Here is an 18,297-nt window from a genome sequence, read left to right as displayed (position 1 = left end):
TGTTAGGTGACAGAAACATACGACAGTCGGTGAAAGCGTTGTGATCAGAGAACTGCAAGAGCTTAGCCTCCTTTCTCCCAGAGAAGCAATAACTTGTACTCACTAAATTAGTGTGTGGGGTGACTTTTAAAACTTAAACACAGTATGTACCAATAAGTTAATTTTTAAAAACTATTTCAATTATTTTGAAATTGTGTGTGTGTGTGTGTGTGTGTGTGTGTGTGTGTGTGTGTGTGTGTACTTCCGTGCACCTGCAGATGAGTACTGTTACCCGTGGAAGCCAAAGGCATCAGATCTTCCTGGAGTTGGGGTTATAGGTGGTCATAAGCCACTTGACATGAGTGCTAGAAACAAACTCTGGTCTTCTTCAAGAACAGTACACACTCTGAAACGCTGAACATTTTTAACTAGCCCTAAATAAGCTAATCCTGTGACATGAACCAAATATGTTTGAGAGACCAAGCTAACACACACAGATGCACCAAACTATGTTCTGACAGTGTTAACCGAGGATTGAGAAGCCTGGAGGTCTCAGGTAATCCCCATAATCAGCATTGCTTAGAGGACTTGTAATGAAAGCATGAGATGCCTCTCTCCAGAAGGAGCTGGTTGCTGGAAATAGCTATTATAACAGTTTCAGTGGCAGACAGCAGAGTAAGAGAAAATAGAAATGCAAATCACTCCTGAAATCAAAGCAGAGTAAATTTAAATAAAAATCATAAAAATACCGACAGCAGCAGTCCATCGTGAACGCCATGAGGCGTGTTTCACAGTTGAAAAGATTAATTATTCAATTCCTTCTGAATCCAGCTAGTGAGTGTCGGGTCTGAAATGCTCTGCAAAGGCACACAGGAGGCAGTGGAACCTTCAGGAACGGGAGCTTGATAGTCGGAAGTTAGGTCATTTGATTGTGACCTTGGAGTAGAGATTAGAAATCTGGCTACTCCTCTGTCTCTAATTTCTGGCTGCTAGGAGGTAGATAGGTTTCCTCTGCCCCTCACACCTGACACGATGCGAGGCTCAGTTCAAGAGTACCAGGGCCATGCCACTATGACCCAGGGCCTCTGATACAATGAACAAACATGCTTTTCCTCTTTTGACTTGATTTGTCTTGGATGCTTTGTCTTATTGATGGAAAGCTAACTCATAGTTTGAGATACCTTGCTTACTTTGTAAAGGGATCAAAATAATTTATGTTTTCTCACTATGGATGAAGGTCACACTTCTGCGGACTGACACAGCCTCATGGAAGGTTTTCAAAACTGAGCAAAACTTTAAAGTCCTGGTATCCTAGTACAACAGAGGGGGTTCATCTACATGACGCATATGATAGGCCTCAACATCGCATGCTGGGGCAGGCCTGCATGTTACATGCCAGGATCACATGGAGATTCAGACCTGTCCCTCTTGAAGTCTGCCTCCGATCTAGCCTCACCAGAGGGGGGGGCTCAGCTTGACACTGGAGAAGATACACACTGTCACTGTGGGACTCTCACTTCCTCTCCTGAAGTATGGAAGTCACCCAGAAAAGTAAAATGCCCCAGTGCTACTCTAGGTCAGCAGAGACGAATCAGGATTTAAAGAACTAGCCCTGACTACATACTGTACATTTCAAAGAGATAGTCCTGGATATATTTTCAGACCTGTCATATTCTTAGAGAGAAGTTATTTTTCCCACAATAGTGCTTCATGGAAGTCTTCAAAGAGATGTTGGTGAGGACTGAAGCACAGCGGTGCTCTGTGGAGTCTTCTGTAGAGGGGTAGGCTTTGTGTCCTCAGAATGGATAAATGGGAAGTCCCATGAGGGGAACAATACAGCAGAACTGGGTGAAGGAAATAAGAGGTGTTGGGGACAGAAAGAAAACAATTATCCCAGGCTCTGAGAAAATGACCAGTAGAGGTAATGAAGGTTTGAACAGAGCAATGCCACTCATAAGAGCGGGACACACCACTAACCTGATGATAGTCTGTCTAGAGCTAGGGGTGAGGAGGCAGAATGTGTGAGAAGACAGGAATTCTCACTGAAATGTTCACTCTTCTGGAGCAAGAAGTAGCAGGAGCAGAGTGGGCAGCGTGTGCCCTGTGGATAAAATGTAATATGTAAATACTTGCTGTTGAATATGGCTTCTCACTGAGTATTCTCATGGCTGAGGGCTTGAGGTCAGAAATGCCCCAGACCTGGGGATCAACACTGTGTTATGTGGTTGGTCACTCGATCAGGATTCTGAGGATATGGGGGTGCACTGGATCAGGTAGACTCATGTCACTCTTGGCATGTGTGACTTGGTGAATTACTGAACCCTTTTAAATCTTGATTTTCTCATGTGTATAATGGGAACAATGACGTGGTCTCCCTCGTGGATTACTGCAATGGTTAAAGTAGTCAGACTATGTCCTGTTGAGTTACTCTTTATGTTGTGTGTACTATGACTAAACTTGATTCCACTGGTTGACAAGGACTGGACCTTTGAAGCATAGCATGTTCCCTAGATGCTGTGTCCAGTTTTCCCTCCCCCCTCCCTTGTGGAAAGATTCTCACCATGCATCTCAATTCGACCTTGAACTTGCAACCCTCTTGCTTCACACTTTCATGTGATGGGGCTACAGTTGTTTACCATCATATCTGTCTGCTCAGCTCCTCTGGTTGTCAGCTTTTGTTGTCACCATCTCACTTAAGCCTCACAACTGAAGCAAGTCACATTTATGATTTACACTTTACACATGTAAGAAAAACAAGGTATGAGGATGTAATTCATCAAGAATAGCAAATCCATGGCTTTCTCCACCTATGCTCTGTCCATGGCTCCATGAAGTCCAGCATTTGTAAGGGTGGGCACCGGAGAGTCCTTAGGAGTCTCTGGTTGAGGACTGAAGTGGGAAGGTTGGTTCCAGGGCCTTCAGCTGTCTTGTAATGCTGGAGCTGAGCGGGAAGCCAGTTCAAACCGTGCTCTTGCTGAGAAGGGCATCTAGGGTGTGGAAAGGGGGGCCTTCCCTGATAAGATTATGGGTGCTTTCCCAGAGTGCTGAGTGATTCATTTTATCACTCCACACAAAGACCTTTCAGCAAGGCCCTGTCCCCTCTGTGGGGTTGGAAATGAGAATATCTGTTTTTGATCATGCCTGACATATCAGAATTCTCTGAGGCAGTTGCTGCTGTCGTCTCTAGAGAAGAGGAGAGTGACCCTGGCAGGTGGCAGAGCTAGAACTGGGAAGGACAGCTGCCTGGGCTCAGCATCTGTGACCTGATCCCTCCTCCCTGGTTTTCCTCCCTGTCTTTTTTGGGCAGCTATAGACAGTGAGCTTCTGATTACTGTCTCCCCCCATCTCCTGCTACTGCCTGTTAAGGCAGTCTGTTTCCACATGCCTCCCTCTTGCTGGTCAGTGCACTTGGGATCTCTCTGTTACTGGTCCCTGCACCTGGGATCTCTGTTTTACAGCCCAGTGCACCTGAGATCTCTCTGTTACTGCACCTGGGATCTCTGTGTTACTGGTCAGTGCACCTGGGATCTCTTTTTTACTACACCTGAGATCTCCGAGTTACCTCCCAGTGCACCTGGGATCTCTCTCTTACTGCACCTGGGATTTCTAGTTAGTGTGGTTTCCATCCATCTCTATTCGTCCTCCTTCATAATTTTGTTCAACACAACACTTCACTGCAACACAAACAGCATTGCTACTGTTTCTTCGTGACTTGTTGCAATGTACCTGACAATCCACATCAGTTCAGTTTTCTTATTCATCAATATAATCTGGTAATTTGTATTTTTAAAACCAATTAGTCGACTAACTTCATAAAAGAAATACTCATCAGAAAGATCATCTTAAATCTGAAATAACACATTTATAAATAAGTTCATGGTTATTGTGGAGTTATAGCAGGAACCATAGCTTGGGGCTGATAGAGTAGTAGGTGTTCATCCTCTAGATACTTTCAGTGGAAAGAAGGCGAATGAACACAAGCTTTATGACCAAGGAAAAAGCTATAAAGACAAAACAATGGATGGAATGCTTCTGAGCCATGTGGAAGATTAGCATACTTGTTTGGAAAGCATAGGTCAGCTGTGTACTTGCTTAAAACCCCCTCTGTACACAGCTAAGGCAAAAGAAAAATTCATGACACACACACTGATCATTATTCTGTTTCTCTTTTTTATTAGCCTTTGCAATAAGTGAAACTTCCATAAATCATGATATTATTTTATTATCTGACTTTATTCAAGTAAATGAAAATAATCTAGCCATAAAATTGGTATTAGATTTAGAGAGTTTCATAGTGTTTTCTTTGGGTAATTGAAACACAAGGAACAAATATTCTATTCAGTGTTGCAGATTTAAAGGGTTGCCTAGTTTCAATTTCTTATTTTAAGAACTTAAGTTTTTCCCTTGATGTTTAACATCATGTTTGAGTGTGTGTGCCCTTTGTGTGTGTGTGTGTGTTTGCATGCATGTATGAATGTGTTGGCCAACTTTCCTTTTCTATAACAAACACCTGGGATAGTTAAGTTTAAAGAGAAAAGATTAATTTGGGTTCATTATTTCAGAGGTATCTCCATAATTGATTGACATATCATTTTAAGCCTACAAGAAGGCAGTCCCATCATGGTGGAAGTCTTGTGTAGAGTGGAACCATCTTCCTCATGGAATGGAAAAGAGAAAGGAAGAGATTAGGATGCTATGACCTCTACAGGAGTGTACCCTTAGTGACCTAGGACCTCCCACCAGGCTGTCCCTTCCAACAGTATCAACATAGAATCCAAGCTATAAACACCTGGGCCTCTTGGGGAACTTATTATGCAAATTAGAGGTTAGATCACTGCGTGCGCCTGAATGTTGCTCCAACTTCAGCAGATCTGTCACCCTCTTCTGGCTTCTGTGAGTATCCGCATACATGTAACACGCTTACACGTAAGTAAAGATAAAATCTTAAAGGAAAAGTTTTTCTTGGCTCAAAGTTTCGTGGTACAGTTCATCATGGTGGGGGAGGCTTGGTGACAGGTATCTGGATCAGGAATCCAAGAGATCACATCTCAGCTACACACACAAATCAGAGAGTGAGAACTATGAATGAGGTGACACTACAAACTCTCAAAGCCTGCCTCAGTGATGTACTTCTAGCAAGGCTACTATCATAAAGGTCCCATAGCCTCCTGACACATCAGCACAAAGTAGAGATCAAGTGTTTAAATACCTGAACCTCTGTGGGACATATCTCATTCAACCATCACATTTGTCCTGACACAACGGACTGTGTTTATTTAAACCATGAATCAAAAGAAAACTTTCCCTCTTTAAGTTGCTTCTTGTCAGGTATGTATTTGGTCACAGCCATGAGAAAAGCAGGGGATATACTACTGTTTGTCAATGACCCATATTGAAACCGAGCTGCTACCTAAAGGGCATATATGTGGTTAGGGTAGAGTATCTCATGGTATACCGTAGAGACTCTAGATTACAGGTTAGAGTACTCTACACTTAGTGTACTATAGAGTATAGGCTTTGGGATAGAAAGCAGAGAGGAGCAGAGAAAACACCTGGAAGACAAATAAGACACCCATAAAGTCCAGAGCAGGTGTCCTGCCCACACATGGTCCGTCCCATCTTTCAGGGAGATAGGGTAACAGAGGGCTCTCCAGGCTCCATGTGATGTTTCACACAGGTCTGAAGATAGACAAACACCAACTCAGAGGGAAAAGAGCCAGGGGGATTTATCAGAAGCATTCCTGGATTTTGAAGGAAGTGTTTTCCTGATGAGAAAATTAGGTACTGACAGCTCTGTTTGTTATGAACAATTTCACAGAATAGCAGCTTCAGACAATGTTGATGGGTTCTGCTCTGATGGAGCAGGTAAATAACCAAAGCACTCTGTCATCACGTGGGCATGGAAGACACAATAATTTCCGCACAAAGGTTCTTCCGGCCTATTGAAGAAGAGCAACAACTCCTTGTTTGAAAGTTGCAGATTTAGCTGTGTTCCACTTGTAAGAGCTAAGCTGTACCATCTCCCAGTCCCTTCCTTCCCACCCTTCACCCAGTGCCAGCTCCAGCAAGGAGCAGACCTTTTAAAATTGAACAAAGGCACCCGGGGTTCCCCTGTGAGAGCCCTCCCCTGTAGCAAGTGGTAAATGCCCCTGGTAGGTTTCAGATGTTGGATAGGGATACTGGGTAAAAATGAAAAAAGGACACGAGGCAGAAAGGGCAGTGAGTAAAACCCATCAGCTGAGGAGAAAGGAGTGTGTTTGCAAATAGTTTGGTATTTACGGCTAAGCGTACTAAACATTGCAAACATATTGCCTGCATGCAATTAAAAATGATCTTTACCTTTTGCAAGCTTGTGTAGTTAAGGAAAAGGAAAACACAAAATAAAAAAATTATATTGTGAAATAACCCAAAAGTTAGCCATATGTAAAAGTTAAAATAGCTTTATCTAGATTTTCTGTTCACAAAATTAAGCCTGGTTTATAGATACGTACTTCTAATTTTTGTGGGTTGATTGGAATTGTGGCTTGGTAAATATGAGTCCATAAGAAGTGTGTGTGTGTGTGTGTGTGTGTGTGTGTGTGTGTGTGTGTGTGTCTGAAATACCCTTAATTGACCTGTGGTGTAGCTTACAACCTGTTGGTACTGTGGTGAACTATGAGTCTTGAAGGAAGAAGCAAGGGCACAATGGGGGAATGGGGGCAGCCAAAAATTCTCTCTATTTTTTATAGTTGCAGGGGAGTCACCTAACCAAGTCCCAAAGGCTGAACATAATTAAATTCATAGTTTAAATATTAAATTAATAATTTAAACATATATCAGTGAAGAAGCTTATTATGGTATCTTACTTTTTAAAACCCCCCTTCTGTGTAAGTCATCGCAGCAAAATATGACATTGAGATAATTGCTAAAACAGACAGAGAATTCACTTTAAGTAAGACATCAGGGCAAGCACTTTATCCATGATTTAATTCCTCTGGGACCTGGTGAGGTAGGTGTTTTAAAGGTTCTGTAGAAGAATTTGAAAATTTAGAGAATTTTCTTAGGGTCACCCTGCTAGGAAGCGGAAGGCCCAGAATAGTGAGGTGTCCCTGAGAATTGGTGTTGCTTGGTTGGAACTGGAATGAGGCAGAGCTTTACAGCCTTCTGGTATGTGGGCATCTCTAAGCGCGGTGTTTACAACAGCAGTTCCCGTGTCCTTGTTAGGTAGCTAGATGGAGATTAGTAACCTCAGAGGGCATTGAGGATGGACCCCTCCCTAATGAAATCTACTTCTGGCCTTAGGTGGACACAGGACATTGTTATCTGCTCCAAAGATGAGAACATTACATCCTGTTATCTATCTCCTCCTGTAAGAGTTAATCCAGCTGGGGCCTGTCATTCACCTAGCCAGAAGTCCATCCCCCAGGGAAGCTGATTTACTTAAAGCCATGCTAAGGAGAGAGGAAGAATAGTTATCTCCTTAATGAGATAATGTACTTATCCTTCCTAGAAACCCCTCCCTGGGGGCAGTTACTTGCTGAGTTTCCATCTTGAAAATCTCCAGCTTGACTGATTTCCAGAGTTACCCAGAAAAGCATAACTTTTTCTTTTCCTCTTTTAATCTCCCTTTCTTCCTGACAAGGGCTGAGCGTGCTTCCCTTGACTTCCTTCTTTTCTCTGAAATCCCTCCCTTCTGCTACTCAGCTGCTCATCTGCCCTGTAACTGCTTACTGCTCCCCCATCACAGACTCTGCTTTTCAAAGGCTTCCTCTTTTCTGTATCTTTCTTGGTTACTGCCAAGATGGACAAGCTGGTCTGTCTGGTGTTTCTCTCAAACGCTAACAAAATTGTTCTTGAGAGTCCTACTAAGTCTGTTTTAAAATTCTTTTATAAATGAGACTAGCCCCACCCCCCAAAAGCAACTCAATTGCCCCCCCCCCCGTAACATGTACACCCAATTTGGGGGTCCCCAAAGTTTTGAGAAATGTTCTGAGATGGTCTCAGGGTTTGCCTTCCTGTCACCTGGATTGCACTGCTCTGTGTGGATGAAGCAAGGTTCTAGGGCCATAACAGGGAGGTCAGTCCAGGCTCAGAAGAGGAGACTCCATACCTAGAGTGCCCAGTTTGCACTAACACTGCTTGGATGTTGGTCACGAGCGGTGGACAGGGCTTAGGATGCAGCCTAATCTGCAAGCACTGTACCCTTGAATCCTCACCTTATCACTGTCTCTGCTGCAGTTTTCCTGCACAGATCTATCTAATAGGTTCTAGGAAGGAAAGTTACCTCCCTCAGCCTCCTCATTCCCTCATGCTGGGCTCAGATGCACACCCTGGAACCTGTGACTGACAAGGTCCTCATGCTACCAGCTGTGTTCTTTCCAGTCCCAGGCATTTCTGGCATCTGGCAGTGTTCCTTTCCCCACTTGATTCTTATATATAAGTACACTGTAGCTGTCTTCAGACACACCAGAAGAGGGCATCAAATATCATTACAGATGGTTGTGAGCCACCATGTGGTTGCTGGGAATTGAACTCAGGACCTCTGGAAGAGCAGTCAGTGCTCTTAACCACTGAGCCATCTCTCCAGCCCCCCTCCCCACTTGATTCTTAAGCCCTGTCACAGCTGAGTAGGTCACCGGGCCTGGAAGCAGAGCTCGATGCTCATGGTGACATGTGCTGCCATTTCCTTCATGATTTGGAATTTTAACCCCAATCTATAATCCTATTATGATGACTCCTCTAGCATCTTGACAAAGCACCCCCTTCTCTTAAAGGGCCCCTACAACTAGACTAACAAACCCATGCCATGTGGCTGGTCAGTTCTGAAAATGCTTAATTCTCAAGTTACTCTGTTAATAGTTTTGAGGTTCTGTAGAGACTGATAAATCATCTTATGACCAAGCCTCCCGAGGCATTACTCTGATGGTTCTCTGTTTCGGTAAGCATTTAAAGCTCTGTTTCTGCAACCCTCTGGTCTGCATCTGTTTTGTTTTGTTTTTGTTTTTTTTTAATAAAATCTCAATCGTTTGGTTAAGCCAGATGCTAGGGGGAAGGCCTGCTAACTCATAGAGGCAGAGAAAGCACGCAGCTGACCTTCCTTCATAGATGATGTCCCAAAAGGAAGCTCTCCTTCTCCATGAGTCTTAAAAACCCCGAAAACTGAATGTCCTTCCCTTCTACTTCCTGTGTGCCTCTCTATCCATCCTCCTGGTTTCCTCTTATTCTGTTTTTGTCCCCCCTCTATGTTTACTACCATCAACTGGTTGCTTGCTCCACCTCTTGACCTATGGTTGACTTTATTTAATCCTGTTCACAATTAGCACCTTGGATTAAAGGTGTTTTCTAGGGCTGAACCACACCACAACTAGACACAGATGAAATTACAGGTGATTCGGATTTATCTTAAGTGGGCACTGGAAATCAACAGTAAATAACGCAATCTTGGCGGTCACAGTGTGATCAAATACCCTGCAACTTTGCAAATCACAGGTTTGCATGTACTGATCAGTGTAGGTGGGCAATGATGGGTCTCTTTGTGCTGACTCTCTCTCATTCATTCATTCATTCATTCATTCATTCATTCATTCATATCATGCTTGGTATAAATAAGCTATACAACACATTCCTTTGGCCGCCCAATTACCATAGCACAATGTGACAAGATTTTTTTTTCTTTCTTTTTTCAGAGCTGAGGACTGAACCCAGGGCCTTGCGCTTTCTAGGCAAGCGCTCTACCACTGAGCTAAATCCCCAACCCCTGTGACAAGATTTTCTTGCTATATTTTGACCTTTACAAAATTTTAATTGTATTTGACAATGCTTAGCATTGCAATGTTATGCCCACGATGGCCCAGTAGAACCTCTTGGAAGACCACAGAGAAGGTGGCTCCGATGTTCATGAATGGCATTACCTCTTAACATTACTCAGGGCTAGTTGTGAGCCATGAAGATCTTTGGACATGGTAATCTTTTACTTTCCAAGTAGGAACAATGACTCCTACTTTCATCCTGATTTCTGTGTTGGTTACTTTACCAGGAATGAAAGTCCTTTTGTTAAGGACTTGAGGTACAGTGCACCAAAAATTGTTATAAAGCTCACCAGTTAAATGGATAATTGGTTAAATGTGGGAAACAGTTGGTCTGACTCTCCGTCCCCATGTCTGTCTTGGCTAAGTAACCTTAAGACCCATAAGAATCCAGGAAGCATGTCTTCAGGTTTTCTTAGCTGGTGGGATTTTTGTAACTCACAGAGCCACTATTTTATTTACATGTCCTGTATGACCATGATGAAGCTTTTTGATTAATTGCTTTTGAATTAATCCAAGCATCTACTGAACAGTCAGAGACAAGAAGAGAAATCTGGGGGTTATTTCACATGATAGGGTGCCTGTTTCTCCCTTTTCAGCCCACCCTTACTTTGCTCCACCCGTGTTTCCTGGCAGCCCAAGCATACAGGCATTGGCAGCTGCAGGCTGGTGGACTTGAGTGATGCTTCCTAATACACAAAATGTGCTTTTCTGTAATAGAGTCAAGGAGATCAAAACACAGTGTTTGGGCTTCTTCTTTCCTTTGGACCAGCACTTGACAGCTTGGTCAGGTTGTAGGGTTCTGAGTTGGGCTGGGACATCTTGGTTCTTATAAATGGTGTAGGATATAGTGGGGCTTGTGTCTTTCTGACAGACAGCCTTGTATTTGCATTCATAACTCTTGGAAATATCATTTATATGTTTAAAAACATGAGTGCATTTTGAACTTGAAAATGTATTTTAGAAACGTGGGCCCATATATTTTGCCTGTTTCCTCTAAAATCTGTCTTGGTATGCTTCAGAAAACTTAAAATATACTACTGTATGATCTTTTTGTTATAAAATAAAATTGCATTTTAAAAGGATTTGTCTTATTTTTAATTATGTGTATGCAAAGGTCCATGGAAGTCAAGGTGTCAGATCTGCTAGAGCGGGGGATAACAGGTGACTCTGAGCTGTCTGCAGCAGGTGCTGGGAACCAAACTAAGGTGTTCTGCAAGAACAGTATAGGCTCTTAAACCCCAAGCCCTTTCTTCATCCCAGTGACTACCTTTTAAACAAAGTATGAAACTTGGACTTAGCAGTAGGGTGCTTGCCTAGTGTGCACAAGGCCTTGAGTTGTGAGACCTGGCATGGAAATAAAATAATATACATCCGTCTTTCACGGGGTACTCAATAATTCAGATTAGGAGCAAAGTCATCATTTTATAGCATCTTGCCATTTATCCGTGTGTGGTGTTCTTAATAAAATAACTAACTTTTCATGTTTAAAGATCTTACATTTTTTAAGTGAGAACTTGGCAGATTACAGCTGGGTAGAGTTTTAGAGTCATTTCTAATAAATTGGCTTGCCTAGCATTTGCATCTCCTACGTTCAAGTTCCAGTGTCTATTTTAGTTGTCTTGAGTATTAAATGTATGAGAAAACCGTTGACAAATTTTCCAGGGTTTAGAGTGGATTCACCAAATACCTCTGCCCTGTGTTCCACCCAATTCTGTTTCTTCCTCAGAAATACCATTATCTTACATTTTATATTTAGTTTTCCCTATTTATTTATGGTTTCAACACATATGTTTGTGTCCCTAAGAATGTATGTGATCTTTGAATGCATTGAAATTTAAATTAACTGAAGAACAGTTCTGTTACTCTTTGAGTTACCCTTTCACTTACCTTTCTGTTTCTAATGTTTGTCTGAGGCCTTTGGTTTGCCCATAACCAAATGGCCATTTTCATTCTAAGACCACACTCTAAATATACACTGCACTATAACCATGGGGTAGACATCTGGTTTTCCACTGGTGTGTTACAGGTAGTCCTGCTGTGGAGTTCTCTGTGCCTATTGATGGAGGGGTACAAGGCTTACTAGTTACTGACTAGTTCTAAGACTGACATATCTGCATCATAGGTCAAGGGCACTGTGACAGTTTGTATATGCTTGGCCCAGGGAGTGGCACTATTATGAGGTATAGCCTTGTTGGAGTAGGTGTGTCACTGTGGGTGTGGGCTTTAATACCTTTGTCCTAGCTACCTGGAAGCCATTTTTCTGCTAGCTGCCTTTGGAACGAGAGGTGGAAATGGACCTCTTAGGTCATCCCCTCCCATGTATGCCTGGATGTTGCCATGTTCCTTCCTTGATGACAATGGACTGAACCTCTAAATCTGTAAACCAGCCCCAATTAAAAGTCATTCTTAAAAGAGTTGCCTTGTTCATGGTTTCTGTTCACAGCATAAGGCCCAGGCTAAGACAGGCACCATTAGCTAAACGAACTTGGATTTCCTTGAATCCTGAGTACATTCCAATACTTAAGCTCAGTATTCTATTCGGCGACCGAACCATAGATGTTTGCCAATGTGTGTACTGTCAGACTTAAAATCCTGGCCAACCAGAGGGGCACTGAATGGTGGTGGAACATCATTGTGGGTTTGGTTGTTTTCCTATGAATTCTAAGAGATGTTTCATGATATGCTATTAGCCACTTGGGTTGTCTCTTCACTGCAGTTCATGTTTTAATTCTTTTATTCATTGTTTTTCTTGTTAGTGGGTTGTTCATATTTATGTATGCCTCTCCTGGGCTGTTCCTACCCCTGGTATTTTTCCTATTTTATCTGTGTCTACAGGAATATCCCTGGGGTTAGTTTTATCTATATATTTTATCTATGTATATTCGTGCATTGCTCTTTTCTTTCGGGGGGTGGGGCAGAAAAATACTCAAAATTTACACATTCATTCACAGGGCATGTGAAAACCGTAGCTGGTATGTTCTCTGCAGCAACATCCACTTTACAGGGCAAATAGGTGACCAGGTGAGTCGGAGAATGCTTTAATCACAGGGCTCACTTAAACAATCTCAGAAGGAAAGACATGACCTGGCCAAAAAACAAAACATCAAAGCGTTGGATTCTAAAATCAGGTGCATCAACCAAGAGGTGAGATTTCCACTCACAGTCTTCATCCACATTTCAGCAACCCAAACTCTCTACCCAGGAGCAGGAGAAATAAGTCTCTTCTTCCTTAAACCATAAGAGCAGATACAAAAGCTGGTCTAAATTATTACATTTACACAAATATAATAATGATGATAAATATAAAACTAACCACGAGGACATCTTGAACATCCAGCTCTTTTCATCAGTATGTTGACTCTTAGGTTTAAGACCTGGGAATACTTTGGTGGTCACAAAATAGCAAAATAGAGACTCTTCTTCCCTTCCCTTCCCCTACCCACCTCTTTCTCTTCTTTTCTTTATTCTTTTTTGCTACTGTCCCCGCCAGCGGGGACCCAGTTATTCAGGGTCCCGAAGAGGCTTTCTACCTGTGGGCCAAAATGGGGGTGAAGAGAAGAAGGAGACCAAGCAAAAGTTCTGTTGTCAAGGTCTCGTTTATTGAGAGAAATGTACAGCATTTAAAGCTCTGAGGCAGGAATAGAAGCGGGAACTGAAGCTTAGGGTGGGGGAGTTTGGGAAATGCCCAAGGATATAAGGTGAATCACGACACTGCAAGATATCCTCCTATAACAAAGAGGCAACAGTCTTCCGGGGACATGTTCTTTGAAAAGGTCGAACCTTTCTCAGGAATCTGCTCAGAGACATCTGGTGTTTTGCTCAGGCTGAAACATCCTGTCATTGCTCCCAGGGTCTTCCTGGGAAAGGCTTTAGTTCAACAATCTCATGTCCGTATGACAGTCATTTCAAGGTTAAACCTCTATGGCCATGCAGCCCAGAGTCAAGTAGCCACCTTGAGCTATGCAGTCACAAAGCGGCTAGGCCCAAATCCAATACGGCTCACTACATGCTACAAAACTAAAAAGAAATGAGTCAGATAAAGTCCTCACTTCCAAGACTTCCCTGTCCTAACTGTATAGCCTTCATAATAGTTCTGGGTGTGTGTGTGTGTGTGTGTGTGTGTGTGTGTGTGTGAAAGTCTTCAGGACTTGGGATAAGGAAATTGAAACAGTAAGTACAGCAGAACGATGATGTGGAGCTGTGATGGGAAGTTGGCTCTTCTGAAAGTCTCTCTTTAAGAAGGAACATGCAGTTCTTCCATGCAGCGGGCACTGAGGAACTACATGAAATGGATGCCTGAGGTGCCCACTCTGATGCCTGACCACTGTTTCCCATTTGTGGAAAATGTGGGGAGCTGGTAGCATTCTTGGGCATCCAAAATGTTTAAATAAGCTGCAGGATAAGTCATGGGATCCGGGGGGACCAGGGTCAGTTTGTGGAGGCTATCCCATCAAAGGCTCTAAGGTTGAAGAAGCTGGGCTAACACCTTAGTTTCTGAGGTTCCCCTTTCTTTCTTTTTAAAGAAATTTTCATGTTAAAGTGCATTAAACCTAAACCAACCAACCAAAGAAAACCAGAAGATGAATACAGCCCACAAACCGGTTCTCTATAGAAGTCCATTGACCCACATGAAGTGACTATGGAAGTACATGCACATCCACACCCAGCGTCCAGTGGGGTAAGTCCTTGCCTCTTCCACTGTGATCCGAAGAGTCCAACTGCTTCACTCTGAGACAGCTGACAGTCTTTGGAAACAGCTATAGCTTGTCCCAAGTAACAAAGCTGTTTTTCAAAGCCTGTTTCTTTTCAAAAGTATAACAAACAAACAAAAGAACTCTTCTGTTTTGGCTTTTTAAATTTTCTTCAATTTTCCTCCTTTTTGTTTTCTGGTTTTTGGGAAGCAACAAGCTGGACTGTAGGGGGTCCCAAGGAACATCATTTGCATATCAAGAAGAGAAAAAAAAATAGGAGATGGATTAAGACAACCTAGAAAACTAAAAAATAAAACAGAGGTTCTCATTCATCTTTCTCTTTTTTTTTTCTTTTCTTTTTTTCTTTTTTTTTTCGGAGCTGGGGACCAAACCCAGGGCCTTGCGGTTGCTAGGCAAGCGCTCTACCACTGAGCTAAATCCCCAACCCAATTCATCTCTCTTCTTAGCTGATCGCCATCTTGTTTCCTTCCCGGAAGCGAGGGAGCGCTGTTCTGCGGCACCGTAGGGAACACTAGGCTTTTCCATCTAGCTTGGAAAGTGTGGCATTGCTCTGTCCCTCGGGGACACAGGCAGGGTGGGGATGACTCTACTTTGGACCACAGATTGGTCAGATCCTTGGTCAGATTGCTATTGAGAACACTGATGGACTGGTTCCAAGAGGCTAATCCCAGACAACCGTAGGGGACAGGAGTTCCTTGGGAAGCATCTTAGGCACACTCTCTTTCCCTTCGCACCCAGCACAACCATAGTGTTCTCTATGATCAGCTTCCTGCCCTGGCACATGGAGTTATCATTGGCCCCATGGCCACATTCAGTGGTGAGGGCTCCACTTCATGCTGCAGGAAAGGCTTTTCTCTAGTGTCTACATGTAGATCTGAATGGCCCTGGCAGACGAGTTCTTTTCACACCCTGTGCAGCAATGGCATGTAGGCATGGCTATACTTCTATCAAACGTATCGTGGCTGGCTGCATGGTGGTGGGTTCCACAAGGTTCAACTTTGACATGGGTGGTGCGAGCGCTGTTCAATGTTCAGGAGAGATTTGTATGACTCTCTTGCTTGCAGAGGATGAGACCATCCTTGGCCTTGACATCCAACATGGAGGCAGAGATGTTTGAGGCTTCCCCTTTCTTTTCTTGGATGGGTCAGTCCCACAGTAGACAAGGGGACCAAAGAAATATAGAGCTCAGGGTCTGAGGTAACAGGGTGCTTGAGAGACCAGGCATGAAGCTGGCGAGAACCCAAATCTCATAAGGCTTCAAGGTGAAGGACGTAAGCCCCAAGCACAGTGAGCTGGCTGTTAAGGGGACACTGGCTGACATAGCCTGACTTATTTCAAGGCATCTAGAGACAGTGTAGGCTTGAGCCTTTCTAGCTGAGCAGAGCCACTGATACAGGCACCTGCTGGAACACATGGTTATTTAAGGTCATCGGAGAGTCTCACCAACCACGCTGGAGTAGAGTGCATGCGTAATCTACATGTGCACCTCAACTGGGATTTGTTCTATGAACTGGATCGTTTGGAGCTGCTGCTGCTGCAGACACAGGATCTGCTTTCAGACCCATGGGATGCTGTGAACAGACACACAGGTGTTGCTGGGGCATCTGTGCTCCGCTGGTTCACTGCCACCTTGGTGCCACAGAGTACTTCCAGAGGTCACATTGGTTTAGGCTACTTTGACTTTGGGTAAATAGCTTATTTCCTGAGGTGTGACTGTCAGGGCAGCCTCTGTCTTTAAGCAAAGGATAAACTCTGTGCTCAGCTTTTTCTTCAAGACCCCTTAGTCCCTACTGTCTCCTGATGACTGTCCTTGCTGCTTCAGCTGGCTGGCTGGCTGGTGGCTCAGGCTCTGGATTTTCACTGATATTCATGATGAGGATAGGAGAATGCTCATTGCAACTTTTGCTGTGTTCCATGAACTCAGAGGGACTGAAGACTAAACACAGCACTTCTCTCATATGTGAGTCTCCTGGTGTCGACTTTGCTGTGGCTGTGTCCTCTGTCACTTCATTACCATTCCCTGGGTCGTTCATTGAGCATCTGGTTTTCTGTGGTTGCTCAACCCAACCTTCCCCCAAACTGATATACTGTGGCTTTGCCTGCTTGTGCCTAGACATGGTGAGAGAGCATCAGGGTGTTGTGAAGAGCCCTGGTGACTTGCCCTTTCTCTGCCACCAATCCCTGTTGTTGGGAAACTTTGCCCCTATTTTGTGGAATGTACATTCTTGTAATTTGCTCTTTTCTGTCTTTATCTCGTGAGTCATTCTTATGGCTTGAATTGTGACCTCATAACTGTTAAGTCAACATTTATACATTGAAACACAACCTCAGAATGGGCCAATGTTTAGAGACAGACTTTTTAAATATCTTTACTTATTGCTACATGTTAGTAATATAAAATGGATTTCTTACCCTTTCCTATCCTGTTAATACTTTAACTGGTCCATTTCTCTCCCTAGACTTTGTTGCCATTGCCTCCTTCTCCTCCTCCTCTTCTTCCCCTTCCCTTCTCTCTTCCCATCTTCCTCTTTCTTCCTTAATGAGCTTCATTTACAGGAGCATGGGTGAGAGGTTATTTATAGGATCCTGAGCACTTTACTAGAGTCTACATCACTGGTACAAAAGGAGACAGTCTCTATAAAGAGGAAATGACACTAAAATGAAGACAGTAGAGTGGTCCTTACCTGATGTGACTGTTCTCAGTAAAGTGAGTCCTTATCCAGTGTGGCTGGTCTCAGTAGAACAGGTTCTTACCCAGTATGACTGACCTCTTTATAAGCAGAGGAAGTTTGGAAACAGGGAATGAGGACATGGGGAGATGACCATCAGAAAGTCAAGGAGAGTCATTCACAAGAATTTAATTTTGCAAGAACCTTGGCTTTCAAGCTTCTGACTTTTGAAACATGACTTTCTACTCTTAAACTGCCTCTTCTGTGCCCATTGGTGCTTTGTTGTGGCAGCTTAAACAGGCTAAAGTAATTGCCATTTTACCAAATTCCTAGAATTTGGAAGAATGTCTGAGTCAGCAAAGTGCTTGTCTTATAAGCATGAGGAACTGAGTTCAACCCCTGGGACCCAAGTGGGCATGGTGGTGCACAGTTGTAATCCCAGAGGTAGGAAGATGGAGACAGGTAGATCTCTGGGGCTCACTGGCCAGCCAGTCTAGCCAGCCAGTCTAGTCAGCTTGTTGAGTTTCAAGTAATGAGAGACTATGTCTCAAGAATCAAGGTGGGCATCTTCTGAGGAACAACATGTGTGGTTGTCCTCTGGCCCCCACATGCTTATGCACACGTGTGGTGCCAGGTACATGACTCAATCTTTTTCAGGTTCAGAGCTGTCAGAGTTCCCAATGCTTTTGTGATAGATGTCTAGGGCTTTTGAAGTAAACATGAGCACCTGGGGGACCTCTCATTTTAACCACTCAGTAGGCTAGTTGCTTGCTCCAAAGTCAATCCCCAAAGACATGCTCTGAAATATTACAAGTTGTTTCAAGATCACCTTTGATCTGCCTTTCGTGAATTCTGCATGTTTTGACTCATGGTTCAATATGCCAATCTTGAGAATTTATATGTGGTTTCTTCACAGTGATTTTGTTTTGGAATGACTTATATATCCCATTGTGTCTGTATTTATTTTCCACAGTGAAATTTTTTATTTTCTTATTAAAAATTTAAAATAATAAAAACTTTGGGTATATATGTATGTTTGTGTCCATGTGTGTATTGGTACACATGTATATGCTAGTGTATGTGGAGGCCAGAGAACAAACAGGATGTCATTCGTCTAGAATGCTACCACCTTATTTTCAAGACAGGGTC

At 43.3% G+C, this 18,297-nt stretch overlaps 1 pseudogene; it reads right to left on the bottom strand.

Moving 5' to 3' along the window:
- Window positions 1-15,623: 15,623 nt before the first annotated feature.
- Sall4-ps1 (spalt-like transcription factor 4, pseudogene 1) lies at window positions 15,624-16,722 on the bottom strand (annotated as a pseudogene).
- Window positions 16,723-18,297: the final 1,575 nt, after the last annotated feature.

This window comes from Rattus norvegicus, chromosome 4 (genome assembly GCF_036323735.1).
Source record: "Rattus norvegicus strain BN/NHsdMcwi chromosome 4, GRCr8, whole genome shotgun sequence".
In the NCBI taxonomy this organism is placed as follows: domain Eukaryota; kingdom Metazoa; phylum Chordata; class Mammalia; order Rodentia; family Muridae; genus Rattus; species Rattus norvegicus.
Note: the sequence above shows the minus strand (reverse complement) of the source record. Positions and strands in the feature narration are given on the sequence as shown.